The sequence below is a fragment of the Bombina bombina genome, chromosome 3 (assembly GCF_027579735.1).
Source record: "Bombina bombina isolate aBomBom1 chromosome 3, aBomBom1.pri, whole genome shotgun sequence".
NCBI classification, from domain to species: Eukaryota; Metazoa; Chordata; class Amphibia; order Anura; family Bombinatoridae; genus Bombina; species Bombina bombina.
This window is the reverse complement of record NC_069501.1, coordinates 1,190,226,644-1,190,245,582: the sequence shown is the minus strand read 5'-3', so window position 1 is coordinate 1,190,245,582 and position 18,939 is coordinate 1,190,226,644.

Below are 18,939 nucleotides of genomic sequence, written 5' to 3'. Positions count from 1 at the left end.
AGAATGTCCCTTTTTGATTGCCTGTCACATTACTGTTCTGTGATTTGCCATGCGTTCTTAGATCGTCCCCCTGGGTCTTGCGTACATGATGTTTCCCACATGGAGAAATTAGCTTATACACTACATATTTTGTGGTACACTTAATGGAATAGTGTATCACAAATTTCTACAGCATGAGGGATAATAGTCTATTAACATCTAGTGTAACCAACAAATCCTGTTCCATCACTTTAAGGTCTTTCAATAGTCTTAATAATTCATTAGAGTCAAGTAAGAATTATTTGTTCTCTTGAACCATTTGTTGTAACAAGAAAATCTACATTTTGCTCTACAGGCTGTAGTAATGAGTCTCTAGAGGAGACAATAGGGCGTCCCAGGGGTTTATTTAGAAATTTGTGTATTTTAGGTATTCTATATAGAATTGTCATCTTAGGAAATATGGTTAACATACATTTTCTTAATTCTTCTGTCAAGTATTGTTGTTCAAATCCAAATGTGGTCAGCCTATCTAGCTGCTCCCATATATTGGGAGAGTGAAACGCAGATAAATCTGTTTTTAGGTAATTTTATCACATGATTATATATGGCACACATCGGAAGTGATGAGAAGTTTAACTTCCTGTGGCGTGAGGACACACAAGGGCAGATGTGATGTAATATGTTAACATCCGGTTTGACAATATTGATATAAGAAGGCACTGTTTGTGTTTTTTGCTTTTTTTTGAAAAATTAGACACTATCATTGGTAGTATGCTGTATCAGTTGATACTACTTAAATATTTATGTTGATGAAAAATTATTTTAAATATTTGTTGGTCCACATACCGTAAATGCATTGAGGGTTAACTTCCAGTTTAACGGCGGCACACGCCAATGTATGCTCCTGAAATTATGTGATTTTTGGCGTCTTTTCATGTGGGAGAAGGTAATTAATTATTAATTTGTTCACTATATAAGCACCTTGTAAGCACTGTAAAGTTGTTCTGAAGAAGGGGATTGTGTGTTCCCCCGAAACGTCAATAAATTTGGCTACCGTTTGATGAAAAACCTGGCATATTGCGGTTTCATTTTTGATGTATATATAGCACTACAGTCAATAGGGCATGGCTCCCAATTTACTTAACAATTGCATCATGCTATCAAAAGTTAGAATAGACTAACTATGGCTGCACTGCCATACAGCTATAAGTTTTATAGCTGCACAGTAATAGAGAAGCATTACCCTATCCTTATCTGTAGTGCAGTTCAGTATTACCCTTTTACCCCCTGAACTTTTACAGTCCTTTTTTATCCTATGTTCAGACCATCCATTTAATTTCTTGACTGACAAGAGAGTAACAATGCAAGGGTTAACCATAACCTTAAATATATTTACATCATCACATAATCAACATTTGAGATACAGTGGGGCAAAAAAGTATTTAGTCAGCCACAAATTGTGCAAGTTCTTCCACTTAAGAAGATGAGAGAGGCCTGTAATTTTCATCATAGGTATACCTCAACTATGAGAGACAAAATGTAGAAACAAATCCAGACAATTACATTGTATGATTTGGAAAGAATTTATTTGCAAATTATGGTGGAAAATAAGTATTTGGTCACCTACAAACAAGCAAGATTTCTGGCACTCACAGAGCTGTTCGAAGGACACCAGAAACAAAATTGTAGACCTGCACCAGGCTGGGAAGACTGAATCTGCAATAGGCAAGCAGCTTGGTGTGAAGAAATCAACTGTGGGAGCAATAATTAGAAAATGGAAGACATACAAGACCACTGATAATCACCCTCGATCTGGGGCTCCACGCAAGATCTCACCCCGTGGGGTCAAAATGATCACAAGAACAGTGAGCAAACATCCCAGAACCACATGGTCGAACCTAGTGAATGACCTGCAGAGAGCTGGGACCAACGTAACAAAGGCTACCATCAGTAACACACTACGCCGCCAGGGACTCAGATCCTGCAGTGCCAGACGTGTCCTCCTGCTTAAGCCAGTACATGTCCGGGCCCGTCCGAAGTATGCTAGAGAGCATTTGGATGATCCAGAAGCGGATTGGGAGAATGTCATATGGTCAGATGAAACCAAAGTAGAACTGTTTGGTAGAAACACAACTCGTCGTGTTTGGAGGAGAGAGAATGCTGAGTTGCAACCAAAGAACACCATACCTACTGTGAAGCATGGGGGTGGCAACATCATGCTTTGGGGCTGTTTCTCTGCAAAGGGAACAGGACGACTGATCTGTGTACATGAAAGAATGAATGGGGCCATGTATCATGAGATTTTGAGTGCAAGGGCTTTGAAGATGAAACGTGGCTGGGTCTTTCAGCATGACAATGATCCCAAACACACTGCCCGGGCAATGAAGGAGTGGCTTTGTAAGAAGCATTTCAAGGTCCTGGAGTGGCCTAGCCAGTCTCCAGATCTCAACCCCATAGAAAACCTTTGGAGGGAGTTGAAAGTCTGTGTTGCCCAGCGACGGCCCATTCCTGCATGCAGATCTCCTCTAGAGCAGTGATGTTTTGAGGCTAACATACCAGCAACAGTGTGTGACAACCTTGTGAAGACTTACAGAAAATGTTTGACCTCTGTCATTGCCAGCAAAGGATATATAACAAATTATTGAGATGAACTTTTGATATTGACCAAATACTTATTTTCCACCATAATTTGCAAATAAATTCTTTCCAAATCAGACATAGGGCTCCATGTACGAAGCAGCGAAAGCTGCTCCGGAGCCATGGCGGGGCAGGTTTGCATATGCGAGCCTGCTTCCCGCAATGTAAGAAGCAGCGGTCATTAGACCGCTGCTTCCTACACCCTACGCCACCTCTTAGGTGGCGAAGCAAAATCACAGAGAGCACGCTCTCGCTCTCGGTGATTGACAGCCCCTTCAGTCACGTGATTGGTCGCGCGACTGAAGGGGCGGGCATTACACACTCCGCTGAGTGTGTAATGATACATACGGGCAAGCGGATCAATAGATCCGCTGCCCGTGTGTAGCGGAGGCGGGCGGACAGCTTTGCGAGTTAAGAAGCTGTCCGCCCGCCTCTTAGTACATGGAGCCCAATGTGATTGTCTGGATTTGTTTCCACATTTTGTCTCTCATAGTTGAGGTATACCTAAGATTAAAATTACATGCCTCTCTCTCTTAAGTGGGAGAACGTGCACAATTGGTGGCTGACTAAATACTTTTTTGCCCCACTGTATGTTTTTTTTTGTTTTGAGGAAAACTTTATAGTACAGATGAAATGGTTATGTTTGTCAGCATTATTACTACAATACATCAATGCTGTCATGTGTGATAACACTGATATCAGAGTAATGTTGAAGAGAGGGGGAATGCCAAGGAAAAGTCATTGTGCTCTAGGTACTAAGCAGCGGAAGCTGCTTTTGAGATCTTACAGTGCAGGCTCGCTTATGTGCTCATGCTTGTTAGGAGTGTATGACAGGCCCTGCTTTTGTATGAATGGTGGTTTGAGAGCGGGGGGACAGCACTGCACAATCAAATGCTTGTAAAATAATGCATGCAGGTAACAGATGTAAAGTAGAGAAAAAGTGGCAAAGCAAAGCATGTAGGTGAAAAAAATTGTATGCCCATATTTCTATATAGAATTAGCTTTTTTTCTAGAGGTATTAATTTGTACATGTGGAATTGGTATAAAGCCTCAATAGACCTCAATTGCAGCTGTGCCACTGCTCTCTGCAAACAGGTAGCCTCCAGAAGATTGTTTCCCTCCCTTCCTACCCCTCACCCCACCCACCCCAAGCATATTTCATCATTTATAGATAGTCTCCAACATAACCTTCATTCTCCTAAAATGACAGCTGCAAACACTGATCAGCACATCCTTCCATTTCACTTAACCCTATAGAATACATACCCTCTCTCACTACAAATAGCTATACATCATACATCAATAGTATATACTTTTATTTCTTTTTTTAAATTTTTAATATTTTATTATTTTTTGTTTTATTTTCATCTACACACCTCGTACCACTAACACCTCCTACCCCCACCTCACAAAATTATAAACTATCCCATTCACTGTATGGCCAAACAAAAATGATGTCCAAATTCCTATTCCTTATGTTACTTGCCCTTTCAAATGATGTAGAGTCTAACCCTGGTCCCCCAACAAATTCCATTCCTAGCCTTCCAGCTAAAAAAGGCCTCTCCTTTGTGCACTGTAATATCTGCAGCTTATTATCAAAAATCAATGCACTGCAAGCTTGGTGTTTACAATACAAGCCCAAAATCATTGTGATCTCTGAATCGTGGCTAACCGCAAAAATACCTGACTCTGCCATTGCAATACATGGGTATTCATGCCATAGAAATGACAGAGCAAAGAGAGGAGGCGGTATTGTAATTTATGTTGACAATTCCACAAAGTACACCCCCTTACAAAAATCTAGCTCTCCTGCCACCTTTGATTTCCTTTCTTGCAGTTTAAGACTTTGCAGCTAACACAATTAATCTCTTCCCCAACTCGCATAAACATCAAAAGCCATAATCACACCTTGCTCGATTGAATTCTCTCCACTTCTGATAGAATCCAGGACGCATGTGTTCTCCCTAACAGTTTCAGTGACCACTGCTTTGTGTACTGTGTGCGCAAAATAAAGGCTACTAAATCCTCTCCCAAGGTTAAAACCACCAGGTCCTTCAAGAAAATGAATCTTCAGTAATTTCTAAATTACATCAAGAACCTCCCCTGGCACAGATTAAACCTAATCCCAGATTTAGACTCTGTAGTTGAATTCTTTCAGTCCAAACTCCTACAAGTTTGGAATTTGCATGTCCCGCTGCTTAAGGTGAGAGTAAAAAGAGCACATTTGAATTGGATCACAGCTAACCTCATTTAAATGTACAGGTTTCGGGATTCATTGTGTTTAAAGTTCAAGCATACTGGCTCTATGAACGATCACTGTGTATATAGACAATGGCAAAATATATGCACTAAACAAACAAAATTGGCCAAGGTCCAATATTTCTGTGAAAATTTGAACAATAACATATCAAACCGTAGAAAGTTTTGGAAAGTCATAAATAACTTACAATCTCCACCAATCCACTCCCAACCCTCCACTGTCAAAAGTTGACAACCAAACCCTGCAACTTTCCTTAGAAGTAGCAAATGCCTTTAACAATTATTTTGTCAGATGCTCCACCATCCTGATTGACAAACTAATAAATTAAACACATACTGAAACTACAAATGTGGATCAGGCCCCACTAAATCTGCAAAGACCCAATATAGAGAAGTTCAATTTTAGACCTGTACCCATCAATGTCATTAAGAAACAACTTAATAATCTAAAAATGAAAATCCAGTCTGGACCTGATCAAATCCCAGCAATGTTGTTGAAGCTCAGTGTGCCGGCAATTGCTAAACCTGTCACAACCCTAATTAATGGATCCTTGGTGTTTGGATACATACCCAAACTTTGGAAGACTGCAAGAGTAGTGCCTATCCATAAAAGTGGTGAGATAACCTTGGTTTCTAACCATCGCCCAATATCATTGCTCCCAGTATTGTCAAAAATATTAGAAAAATGCGTCCATACGCAATTATGTGAGTATTACCAACAATCTATCTGACCCCTGTTCAATCAGGTTTTTGCCCGAATCATACCACTACAACTGCCCTCCTAAAAGTTTGCAACGACATCCAAACTGGCATGGAACAAGGAGACCTAACTGAAGCTATTTTCCTTTATTTTGCAAAGGCCTTTGACACAGTAGACCACAACATTCTATTGCTCAAACTAAAAAAACTCAGGTATCGGTGATCGCAATAGGTATCGGATCGATCACAATATGTCTCCATTTCTGACAGCGACTCCCTCCCTCTCCCAGTCACATGTGGTGTTCCCCAAGGTTCCATTGTCGGCCCCCCTACTATTCACATTATTTATAAATGATCTGCCTAATGTCTGCAAATCCTCAACTGTACACATGTATGCAGATGACACAGTAATCTGTGCAAGCAAATCCGATCTACCACAGCTTTAAGCAGTGCTCCAAGACCAGTTCACAGAGGTAGAAAAGTGGATCTCAAAAAACAAACTCTTCCTAAACACTGACAAAACTGTCACAATGATCTTTGGAACCGGACCTAAATTACACAAAGACTCGCCAGAAACACGGCCCTTCAAGCTCCGTTTGGAGCTTGATAAATGGGCCCCATTGTATAACTCGTTCTGCCGCTTTGTGCTACAATGTTTTACAGGAGTCGGACCCACCATTGTGACATGCTAAAAGAACTAAACTGGCTGTCGCTGGAATCTAGGTGCACCCTCCATCTTTCCTGCCTTGTGTTTAAGTGCCTTTCTTGGAAGCTCCCACCCTACCTGAGCAGAATGCTCTCCCCAGCTGTTCCCACCTCCTATAACCTCTGATCCAGTACCAGCACATAATTTAGCTTGTCTCAATACAAAAAGAAAGCAGCTCAATCTTCCTTTTCCTACAGAGCACCACAATTATGGAACAACCTCCCGCACACTTTCAAACCTTCCCCAAGCCTAATATCCTTTAAGAAATACCTCTCTACATATCTCAAAACAGAATGCACCTGTCATGGTTGATTATATATTTCCTACCTGATCCATGTTAAATTTTGAATATATTGTGTGTTATTATTGTTTTTGTATTTTATTGTACCCTATTGTATCAATGTACTGTTTTGTGGACCCAGGACATACTTGAAAACGAGAGAAATCTCAATGTATCCTTCCTGTTAAAATATTTTATAAATAATAATATTAAAGTGTAGCATTAAATATAATATTTGTATTACCTTTTTCTGTCACAAGCAAGGAGGGTTACTGTAAGATATAAAGGTTTACTTTATTAAAAGCTGAATCTAATTGGGAAAAAGTGCAACTGCTATTTTTCAGAACGTACATAAACTCAATAAAATTTGCATGAACAAAACTTCTCAGACAAGACTGAGTCTCATCGGTTTCAAGATGTAATGATTTACATAAAAATGGCTTGACAGACAATGTTAGCTATAGAATATGCTTGTGAAAAATCGTTTTGTCATTAAAATGTATTAATCAATAATGATTGGAGTCTTACATCAAACTTTTAAAGTTAACATCAAATGTTTACTACAATTTTAACTACAGAACTGCATTCACAAATGAATTTAAACATTTTGTGGGCGAGTGTGTATTTTATGGAAAACGCTTAACTCCACCCCAACTGATAAGGTTAGGTTCACATAAATGATTGGCTAACACTAACTACAGATTAACATTTTTGTTAATAAACTAAGATTTAGAAGTTAGAATATTTTTCCCTTGGAAGATGGCACTCGTCACTAAGCTATAACAGACAAATATGTATTTTGTAAATACATTCTGAAAAACAAGTCAGTATCTCTATTTGACCGTTAACCAAGGATGAACCCCACCAATGTTTATAAAAGACTTACTGGAACCATGTATGAAAAACATGGGGATATTTGTGGATATTTATACCAAAAATATAATGATAGGAATCATGCAGCTGTATTGGGGACCTTGAAAATCATAGTAACTAAACATTCATTATTTTGATAAAGTACAAAAACTTTACAGTAAGCAATTATATACTGACAAGCAGCACTAGCTAATAGCTACATATTAATAATGATAAATAATACATATGTGTATGTGTACCTGAATCTATAAGTAAATACACATGATCAATTGTACCCCTATATTATATAGCACAGACATATGTGATTAATATGCAATATCAAAATGGTGAATTTTTCCAGAAAATTGTCCTGACATACCGCAACTACTTAAAGGGACATGAAACCCAACATTTTTATTTCATGATTTAGACAGATCATACAATTTTAAACAACTTTCCAATTTATTTCTATTATTTAATTTGCTTCCTTCTCTTGTTATCCTTTGCTGTTTATCTAGGAAAGCTCAGGAACAGCAAAGAGACCTAGGTTCTAGCTGCTGATTGGTGGCTGTATATATATATATATATATATATATACACACACACACCGATCATTATCATTGGCTTACCCATGTGTTCAGTCAGCAACCAGTAGTGCATTGCTGCTCATTCAACAAAGCATACCAAGAGAACAAAGAAAAATTAATAATATGAGTAAGTTATGTACTTGCTTAAAGTTGCATGCTCTATCTGAATCATGAAAGAAAAACAAATTGGGTTTCACAACCCTTAAACTAGTGTTTCAGGCTTGCTTGTGCGCGTCTGCGGTGCTCAAGCCCCAAAGCTGCATCTACAGCTTCATAAATGGGGAACATTGTTTCTTCCACATCCTCACAACTGTTGCAGGTATATAATGTATTCTTGCTTTTATGCTATATCATTAGTTATTAGGATCATTGTTTACAGTAGTTATAGAAAATTAAAAAGGATAGTTATCTGAATTTCTTAATAAAGATTTTTTTTTTTCCATTGCTATATTATTTTATTTTAAGTATGATTTCAAATAAATAAGCAGAAATATCAAAAAAAATAAATCTTGCTAAAATGTGTTTATTATGCTTTAACTCAAGGTTACAAAATTATTTATGTTTAGTGACCACTCTTAATGATGTCAGACATCTGTAGTAAGGGTATAAATATTGCTTATCTGGCTCAAGACAGAAATCATTTTTATGAAGATTGTTTGTTTGCTTACAGTTCATTCTTGGTACGCAATAATAGTTTTTTTTACTTTATTAGGAAAGTATTATCAACTGTTAACTCTGGATATTTTGTATTATAACAATATTTTTCTCTCTGTAATCATACATAAATGTATGATTCTTCAAATTATATTCTCTAAACTTTTATATATATATATATATATATATATATATATATAGTAGAATAGCAAAGGAGTGCACTCTCACTTAAGTCCAGCTACCAGGGTGCTAGTGAAATGTAATAGACAAGTAAACAAAAAACTTGCACTCGCTGAGTTTTTCAAAAGCCAAATTTTACTGTGACCGTGTAGTAACGTTTCGGGGAAGGGGATACATTATCCCTGAAACGTTACTACACGGTCACAGTAACATTTGGCTTTTGAAAAACCCAGCGAGTGCAAGTTTTTTGTTTACTTGTATATATATATATATATATATATATATATATACACGTTGATTGGAGTAGCCGTGTTAGTCCAGAGTATTGCTTTAGACTTGATAAAGGAAGGATCTCTTCTGAAAGCTTGTCAATTTATAAATGTATAGTTAGTCCAATAAAAAAAGTATCATTGCTCAAATGCTCAATGCAATACTCTTGTTATTTTGAGATATATATATATATATATATATATATATATATATACACACATACATACAGTATAGTTTTTAAGATCTGCACACTGTCCAAATCAGGAAAGTTACATTTTTATTTTACTGTCCTTATAACAAGTATTTAAAAAAAAAAAAAAAGATACATATTAAAACATATTTATAATGACATTTGATATTGTTCGTTTTTTTTAACGTATATAACCTTTTAAGTTTATTTTAGTATCATCAAATGCTTGTTAGTAGCTAACTAAAATGTAATAAATACTATATATACTGTAAAAAAATCTAAATAATCCATAGAATATATATACTGTATATATATATATATATATATATATATATATATATATATATATATATATATATATATGCAAATAATTATAATAGTAAAGGACAAATGGCTACTATAACTGAGTAAATAAGCTGGCTGTAGCCAATTATTTGTGGCATACTCCTATAATATAATATATATTTGTGCAGACCCTATAGATACTATATAAATCAAATACTATAAGAAAGAAAATGGTGCATCATCATAAATGTACCACAATTAAAGATAGGGAATACAGCACTCTTTTTTCAGTCAATTAAGCCAATATTTATTGCTCTATACCTAGAGTGTCCAAAATCATTTAGAATATCTTGCTGTATCTTTCCATATACACAGCAATAAAATCTCCTAAGAGAATGAATCAGGCATGAATGGATAGCCAAATAAACACAAATAAACCGCTTACACTACACCCAGCTGCAGTCAGGACCTAAGTAAAAACAAAGGCAATTCCTGTGCAGGTGAATACAAGGGATCTAAGTGTGGCGAAATTGTGTTTAAATGTTGCTAATTATGCATTTCAATGTATTAATGGCAGCAATACATAACAAACATAATTAGCAACATTTAAACACAATTTCGCCACACTTAGATCCCTTGTATTCACCTGCACAGGAATTGCACAGGAATTGCCTTTGTTTTTACTGCAGCTGGGTGTAGTGTAAGCGGTTTATTTGTGTTTATTTGGCTATCCATTCATGCCTGATTCATTCTGCACTTTGCACTTTAAGCAAGATACTCATCAAACTATTAAGTGTGCTGGAATTATATTCTATTGTATTTTTGTGCTGTCACGTGACTTATTTTAGATACAGTGTGTCTCTTAGGAGATTTTATTGTTGTGTATATGGAAAGATACAGCAAGATATTCTAAATGATTTTGGATGTGTAAATGCAGCTCTAGGTATAGTGCAATAAATATTGGCTTAATTGACCGAAAAAAGAGTGCTGTATTCCCTATCTTTAATTGTGGTACATTTATGATGATGCACCATTATCTTTCTTTTAGTATTTGATTTATATATATATATATATATATATATATATATATATATATATACATACATACACATACACAAACTGTATATATACATATATACACACACACAGGGGTTGAAAAACCCAGTCGTCCATTAGTTCCGGACGACCTTGAGATTTCTTGGGATGACTTAGAAAAATGGTCTGCTATTTTCAACATGTATCTGTCATATGAACTTTCATTTTTATAAATATTTCTGGGGTTTTTTTTTAAATATAAAGATGCTTAATGTTAAAACAATCCACAATCATGTTGAACAGGCCTTAAAAACAGAATATTCCCCCTATAATTTTTTGCAGGCTAAGCCATGTTAATTTTTTATATTTATTTATATACTGGCCACAAAACTTATGTGCCAGCAAAACATATATATTTAAGTTTTTTAATTATGTAAAAAGAAATAAATTCCCTGTAATATTTCAAATAAAGTTTAAATTATTCTACAGCTACTCCACTCTGGCTGAATGATAAACAATTCAGTCAGGATGGGTGGTATAAGGGAAAAGCAAACCCTCAGCATGTGTGCACACTTTATAAGAAGTTAAGTGGTCAACACTACAGTAAATATTTGGTATATTAAGGGAATAGTTTTTATACAGCATAAGCTACAATTTACTAAAATGTGTTTATATCTATATGCTGTGGGAACAATTTTAAATTATGATTTTCTTATATTATGTTATTACTACTTTTTCTAATACTGCCCCACACAACAATTTTCAAATTTATACTATAATCGCGTTTGTAATTGTAACGCGTCCGTCAGTGTCGCCAGTGGCGCATGCATCCTCAAAGGAATGTTGGCTGCGCAAGGCAACCAAAAGAATGTTGGTTGCGCGCGCTGCCAAAAGAATCCACCTGGATGCAACGTAGGCAAACCTGAAGCCTTAAAAACAAAAACACACAACTGCCCGCACAAAATAACTATAAAACACTTAACCGACCAAAAAAACAAACAAACAAACAAAAAAAACACGTAACCGCTTACACGAAGTATAACAAAAAAAAAACTAACCTCCCGCACAAAGTATTAACAAACACCTAAACCGCCAACCCCCACATCACAAAACAATAAACTAATTAACCCCTAATCCGCAAATAACATAATTAAAATATTAACCCCTAAGCCAACCCCCCCATATTGCAATAAACCTAATTAATCTATTAACCCCTAAACCGCAAACCCCCCACATCACACTAAACCTATTTAACTTATTAACCCCTAAACCAACAAACCCCCACATTGCAATAAATCTGATTAACCTATTAACACCTATATCACCAACCCCCCCACAAAGCAAATTAATTTAATTACTAAGCCCCCTAACCTAACACCCCATAAATTAACCCCAATTACTACTAAATTACAATTAAAATAAAAAATCCTAACATTAAATTACAAAAAATAAAAAACTCTAAAATTACAGAAAAAAATAAACAACATTATTAAAAATAAAACAATTATACCTAATCCCTATGAAAATAAAAAGCCCCCCAAAATAAAAACACCCCCTAATCTAAACTACTAATAGCCCTTAAAAAGGGCCTTTTGTAGGGCATTGCCCTAAGTTAAAAAAATTACTAAATCCCCCATAACAGTAAAAAAAAAACACCCACCAAAATAAAAAAAAACTAACCCTAAAAAACCCTTAAAGGGGCATTTGTATGGGCATTGCCTTTAAAAGGGCATTCAGCTATTTTACTGTCCTTAAAAGGGCAATCAGCTCTTTTCCAGCCCATTAAATCCTTAATCTTAAAAATAAAAAAAATAAAAAAAAATAAATAAAATAAATCCTAACACTAAGCCCCAAGTAGGTACTCACCGTTCCTGAAGTACGGTGGAGAAGGTCTTCTTCCAGACGGCTCAATCATATTCTATCTTTATCCGGATCGAAGGCATGGAGCTGGCTTCAACGATGTGTGAATCCTCAGTGGTGGTCCTCAACGGCAGTTGTCCTTGGCGGTGGCAGACCTTGGTGGCGTGGAGGCTCCTATTCATGCGATCGTCCAGTGCACACTGAAGATTGAATGCAAGGTACCCCATATTTATTGAGAATCCACGCATCCGCACTTCCGCCCCACACCGCCTTCGTTCCGGAGGAAAATAAAAGATGATGGAGCCGCCTTGAAGAAGACCTTCTCTGCTGGACTTCAGGAACGGTGAGTACCTATTTGGGGCATAGTCTTATTTAAATTTTTGCAGTGGTTTTTTTTTTTATTAGGGTTTTTTTGGGCTTGAAAAAGAGCCGATTGCCCTTTTAAAGGCAGTAAAAGAGCTGAATGCCCTTTTAAGACCAATGCCCATATAAATGCCGTTTTAGGGGCAATGGGTAGTTAAGTTTTTTTTAGTGTTAGGCTTTTTATTTTGGGGGGTTTGGTGGGTGGGGTTTTTTTACTGTTGGGGGGGACTTATTATTTTATAGACGTAAAAGAGCTGTTTAACTTAGGGCAATGCCCTACATAAGGCCCTTTTAAGGGCTATTGGTAGTTTAGTATTAGATTAGGGGTGTTTTTATTTTGGGGGGATTTTTTATTTTTATAGGGGTATTAGTTTAGGTTAAAAATATATATATTTTGTATAGCTTTCTTTAAATTTTTCTGTAATTTTACTTTTTTTATTTTTTGTAACTTTAGCTTGGGGGTTTGTATTTTTTAAACATAGACTGCCCTCTGGGCAGACTTATCGCCTAGTAACAAATAAAGTAATTGTAGAGGCTGTTGCAGTTTACTCGCAGTAACACTGCACTACTCAGGTCAATATTCCCAAATGATAGGGGGATATATAATAGAAAACAAAGTGTCTATAATGTTACATGCAGCATGAATCCCCTAATCTGGTCAGTATAAAATGTGCCTTGTCTGAAATAGATGGTTAAAAGTTTGTCCATAGTAGAGGTGGGTTCTACACTTTAATGTCTTACACCTAGATTACGAGTTTTGCATTCGTGTTTTAATGCTGAAAAAATGGTAATTTAGCGTTAAAACAGCACCGCAGCCCTTACAAGTCTTGTCGGTATAGCTGTACCGCAAGCCTTTTAGCCTGTAACGCAACGTCAGTCACGCACATGTAAAAATGACGTTTTTTCATTGGAATCCATAGTGCTGCCATTACGATTTTGGCGGTGAGGCTAATAAATTTGCGTTGCAGCCTATAACGACAAGATCCGTTTCATAATCTAAAAGCAGTAGTTTTACGCAACAAAATTTTTACATAAAACTCATAACTAAACTGCTATAAAGTACACTAAACACCCATAAACTACCTATTAACCCCTAAACCAAGGCCCTCCCGCATCGCAAACACTATTTAAATGTTATTAACCCCTAAACTGCCGTCCGCCCACATAGCCCCCACTATACTATAGTTATTAAGCCCTAATTCCGCCCCCACAATAATAAACCTATTAATCCCTAAACCAAAACCTCCCACATCGCAATAAACTAATTTAAACTAATAACCCCTAAACCTAACCCTAATCCTAACCCTCCCTAACTTTAACATAATTAAAATAGAGCTACATTAAAGTTACAATTATTAACTAAATAATACCTATTTAAAACTAAATACAAACTTACCTGTGAAATAAAACCTAAGCTGCCTTACACTAAAACCTATCATTACAAAACATAAAAAAAACACTAAAATAAAAAACCTACCTACAAAAAATAACTAACGAAATTATCTAAAACAATAAAAATGATTCCTTAAGTCCCTTTTAAGGGCTATTGGTAGTTTATTCTAGATTAGGTTTTGTATTTTGGGGTGTTTTTTTTTTTTTTTTTTTAAATGGGTATTAAAATAAGAATAATTTTTATTATTTTTGATAAATTTGTTTGTTATTTTGGAATGGGTTTTTATTTTTAGATTAGGGCTTGTGCATTTCATAAAAGAGCTCAATACCCTTTTTAGGGCAATGGGTAGATTAGGTTTTACTTTATTTTTATTTTGTGGGTTTGGGGGTGGGGGTTTGTATAATGATAGGGGGTGTTTGTTTTGTTTTGTAGCAAAAGAGCCTAAAAAAGGGCCCTTCTAAGGACCCACAAAAGGACCTTTTAAGGGCCCTTGGTAGTTTATTCTAGATTAGGCTTTTTTATTTTGGGTGTTTATAAAGTGTATTAGAATAGCAATAATTTGTATTGTTTTGTATAATTTCATTTGTCATTTTTTGTAATGGTAGGTTTTTTTATTTTTTGTAATGTTAGGTTTTAGTGTAAGGCAGGTTAGGTTTTATTTCACAGGTAAGTTTGTATTTATTTTAAGTAGTTAGTAAATAGTTACTATTTACTAACTAGTCTACATAGTTAAACTAAATACAAACTTACCTGTCAAATTATAAATGAATCCTAAACTTGCTACAATATAACTATTAGTAATATTGTAGCTAGCTTAGTTTTTTTCACAGGTATTTAGTTTTAAATAGGTATTATTTAGATAATAATTGTAAGTTTAATTTAGCTCTATTTCCATCTTAAGGGGAGGAGAGTCCACTGCTTCATTCATTACTTGTGGGAATTAAGAACCTGACCACCAGGAGGAGGCAAATACACCCCAGCCAAAGTCTTAAATACCTCCCCCACTCCCCTCATCCCCCAGTCAATCTTTGCCTTTCATCACAGGAGGTTGGCAGAAAAGTATCAGAAGATTCGGAGTAGTTTCTTATGGAGGGTAGTACTCTTCGCAATGAGTCCAGAGATGCAGGGAGTGTCGTCTCTGTGAAACCATCCCGACTCAGATTAATAGCTCCATAAGCAATCAGCGTTGATGAGTTTCGCTGTCTGCTTTCAAGTCCATGTCAGTAGCGATGCTACTAACCTGTCACACTTGAAAGGCCATGTTCCTGTTCCACAGCATAGATTCTGGTAAAATTGTTTCATTTTTTATACATGTATGATAACGCTAGAAGACAGGGTCACAGTGTGACTCCTTTTATCTGTATAGAATCAAGGTTTAATATCTCCTGAGGGGGATTAATGAACAGGGGGGAATAATCGTATATGTTAATTTGATTGTATGCTGCTTTTCTGTGTGAGATATTATGGGCTCATAGGCTGTTATGGAATATACAGGTTTCACTTTCACTTTGAGAACTATGCAGCTTACTAGCTTGGCACACTTTTTCTCATAGCAAGGACCATACTGCATTGTGTACCATGTGATTATTTACCACTTTCCTGACTGGGTGTCTATCAGAGAGGAGTCCTAACTCTCCGTACTGTCTGGGTCATGGGAGGTGGTGAGTGCCCCAGCCATTGGGATATAAAGGTGCAGTTTTTTTTTTTTAAATAAAATAATCTAACTATGGAGGATTATGTTAGAGGGCACTCCCTCTATTCCTAAAGAGTAATTCCTGTTTATATTGTGAGGAGGCCTTAGTTCCGCCCCCTCAATTATGTTCCATATACCTTGATAATGTGATAATGTCAAACATGTTTGATACTACGGAGCTGTTCACCTCTGATGAGTTGTCGTCCAGTGAGGTGCGTACCCTACATGCTTATCTCTCTACACATGCAGTTTTCCATAGCATTGCTGATCCTTCATCTGGAGGGGGCTATTTTTTCACCAGACATTACTGCGCAGCTCAGACGGCGGTGTCGGCGGCCTTTAATGATTTACCTCACCGTGCTAAGCACAAGCGAAAGGTTACATATTGCACTCCTTCTCAGAGTACATCAGATAATTTATTGGAATTAACCAATAGGGTTATCAGAGTATGAAGTTCTTTCTGAGACTTCAGAGTATCAACATTCTGGGTCAGAGTCTGCTGCCTCTAAACCTCCGTCTGCGGCGGAACCAGACTTTAGTTTTAGGAATTTTCTCTTTCTTCTAAAGGAAGTTTTTTGGTGAATTCAGTGGTTCCAGAGGCTAAATTGCCTGATGAACCTTTGATTCCTAAGTTGGATAGAGTTTGAGGACAGAGTGGTACCTTATCCTTCCCTACTCCTGTTAGATGGCGAACACTATTAAGAATGAATAGGACTGGATTGTTCCTCTCTTCTTCCTTTAACAAATCTTTCCTGGTCCTAGACTCTAAATGGAGTTGTGAGGTTCCATCCCTTAAAAGGATGCGCTATCTTCACCCTTGCTAAACTTATTGCTATCCCGCCTGAGGATAGCTCTTCGTTTTAAGATCCCATGGATAAAGGATGGAAACTCTGTTAAGAAAGTTGTTTCAACCAGAGGTGGCCATTGCCGCAGCTGCTGGAGAAACTACCATCTGGTGTGACTCCTTATAGGATTGATCATGGTGGAGAGGTCCCCTCGACGTTACTCAGGAAAGATTTACAGCCTTGAAGCCCTTGAAGGTTGCCAATTCTTTTATCTGTGATGCTATGAGGCATATTATTTGCCTAAATGCTAAGAATTCAGCTTTTTCTATTCAGGCCCGTTGGGCTCTGGCTGAAGTTATGGTCTACGGATATGACTTCCAAGTCTAGACTTCTTTCCCTCCCTTTTAAGGGAATGATTTTGCTTGGTCCAGGCCTGGACTCAATTATCTCCATGGTCACAAGGGGCCAGGGTGCCCTTCTACTGCAAGAGAATATAAACAAGTCAAAGGGACAATTTTTGTTCTTTCGTTTTGATAAAGCCCATGTCAGCAGCCCTTTGCTAAGCCTGAGCAAATCAAGAGCTCTTGGAAGCAGGCTCAGTCCTGGAATAAATCCAAGCAGAGCAAGAAGCCTGCCCAATCTAAGTTGGCATGAATGGATGGTCCCCGGTCCTCTTCTGGATCTTGTTGGGGGCAGACTGTCGCTCTTTTTAGTCGCTTGGTTCAGGGACATGCAGGATCTATGGGTCCTGGAGGTCATAGCTCAGGGTTACAAGATAGGTTTTAAGTCTCAGCCACCCAAGGGAAATTCCTCCTCTCTCTCCTGTCTTCCTGACCAGAAAGGAGGGAAGCCTTTCTGGGGTGCATACAGGATCAGTCCTCTTAGGAGTTGTTGTCCCGGTGCCTATCGCAGTAAGAAGTTTGGGATACTATTCAAACCTTTTCTTGGTTGCAAAGAAGGAGGGATCTTTCCGTCCGATTTGGACCTGTAGTGCTTAAACAAGACAATTGGTCTATTCTTCCCCTTGTTCGAGAAGGGAAGTTCATGACCACGATAGATCTGAAGGATGCTCCCTTCACGTACCAGTCCTCAAGGACCACTTCCAGTTTCTAGGGTTTGCATTCCTGGACCAGCACTTCCAGTTTATTGATCTTCTGTTTGGTCTAGCTGGTATAGTGGTGAGCATAGCTGCCAAGTAGTTGACCCGGGTTTGATTCCCAGCCAACACAGCATTCTCCAAAAAGTTTTTCAGAGAGTGCACCATTTGGAATCTTTCCTCTGTCTTCTTCGATCCCTTGAAGGAAGATAAATCAAGAGAGAGTTCTCTTGTATCAAGTACCAGGGTAGAATTCTCGGGGTACTATAATAGTCTCCATAGACATGAGAATATTTCTAACAGACCAGAGATGTTGCAGGCTAGCTTCGACATTTCTTGCTCTCCAGACCTCCTTAAGGCCATCTGTGGCTCTGTGTATGGAGGTGATTGGTCTCATGGAGTCCAGCATGGACATCATTTCTTTTGCCAGGTGTCACTCCAGACTGTTGCAACTGCACATGTGGAAGCAGTGGAACGGCGATCATTCAGATCTGCCTCAACAGATTTCTCTGGACAACCAATCAAGAGAAATGCTCTCTTGGGTTTTTGTCCAGATCACTTGTCCCAAGGGATATCCGGCTCAAGACCATCCTGGGTGATTGTGACTATGGTTTCAAGTCTGTCAGGATGGGGAGCTGTTTGGGGTGCCTATGGAGGAAAATCTCTTTCCTGATTGCATTTTGGATCTTCGGGCAATATACAATCCTCTGAAGGCTTGGCCTCTGCTGGGTTCATCCCAGTTTATCAGATTCCAATAAGACAATATATCCTCGGTAGCTTAGATCAACCATCATGGGGGGAACAAGAATCTCCCTAGCTATGAGAAAAGTATCTCAGACTCTGGAGTGGACGGAGACCCACATTTGTTTGCGGTCAGTGATCCACATTCTGGGTGTGGGCAACTGGAAGCAGATTTCCTCAGCAGACAATACTTTAATCCGGGGGATTGGTCTCTCAATCCCGAGAGTTTGCGGATATTTGCAAGAGGAAAATCTTATGATGTCTCGTTACCCAGATCGTTACCCAGATATGGGTTGAGGTACAGGGATCCTCAGGCGGAGCTAACAGATGCATTAGTGTGGCGTCAGTGATATGGATTGCTCAGTCTTGGCCGAGAAGGATATGGTTCGTGGACA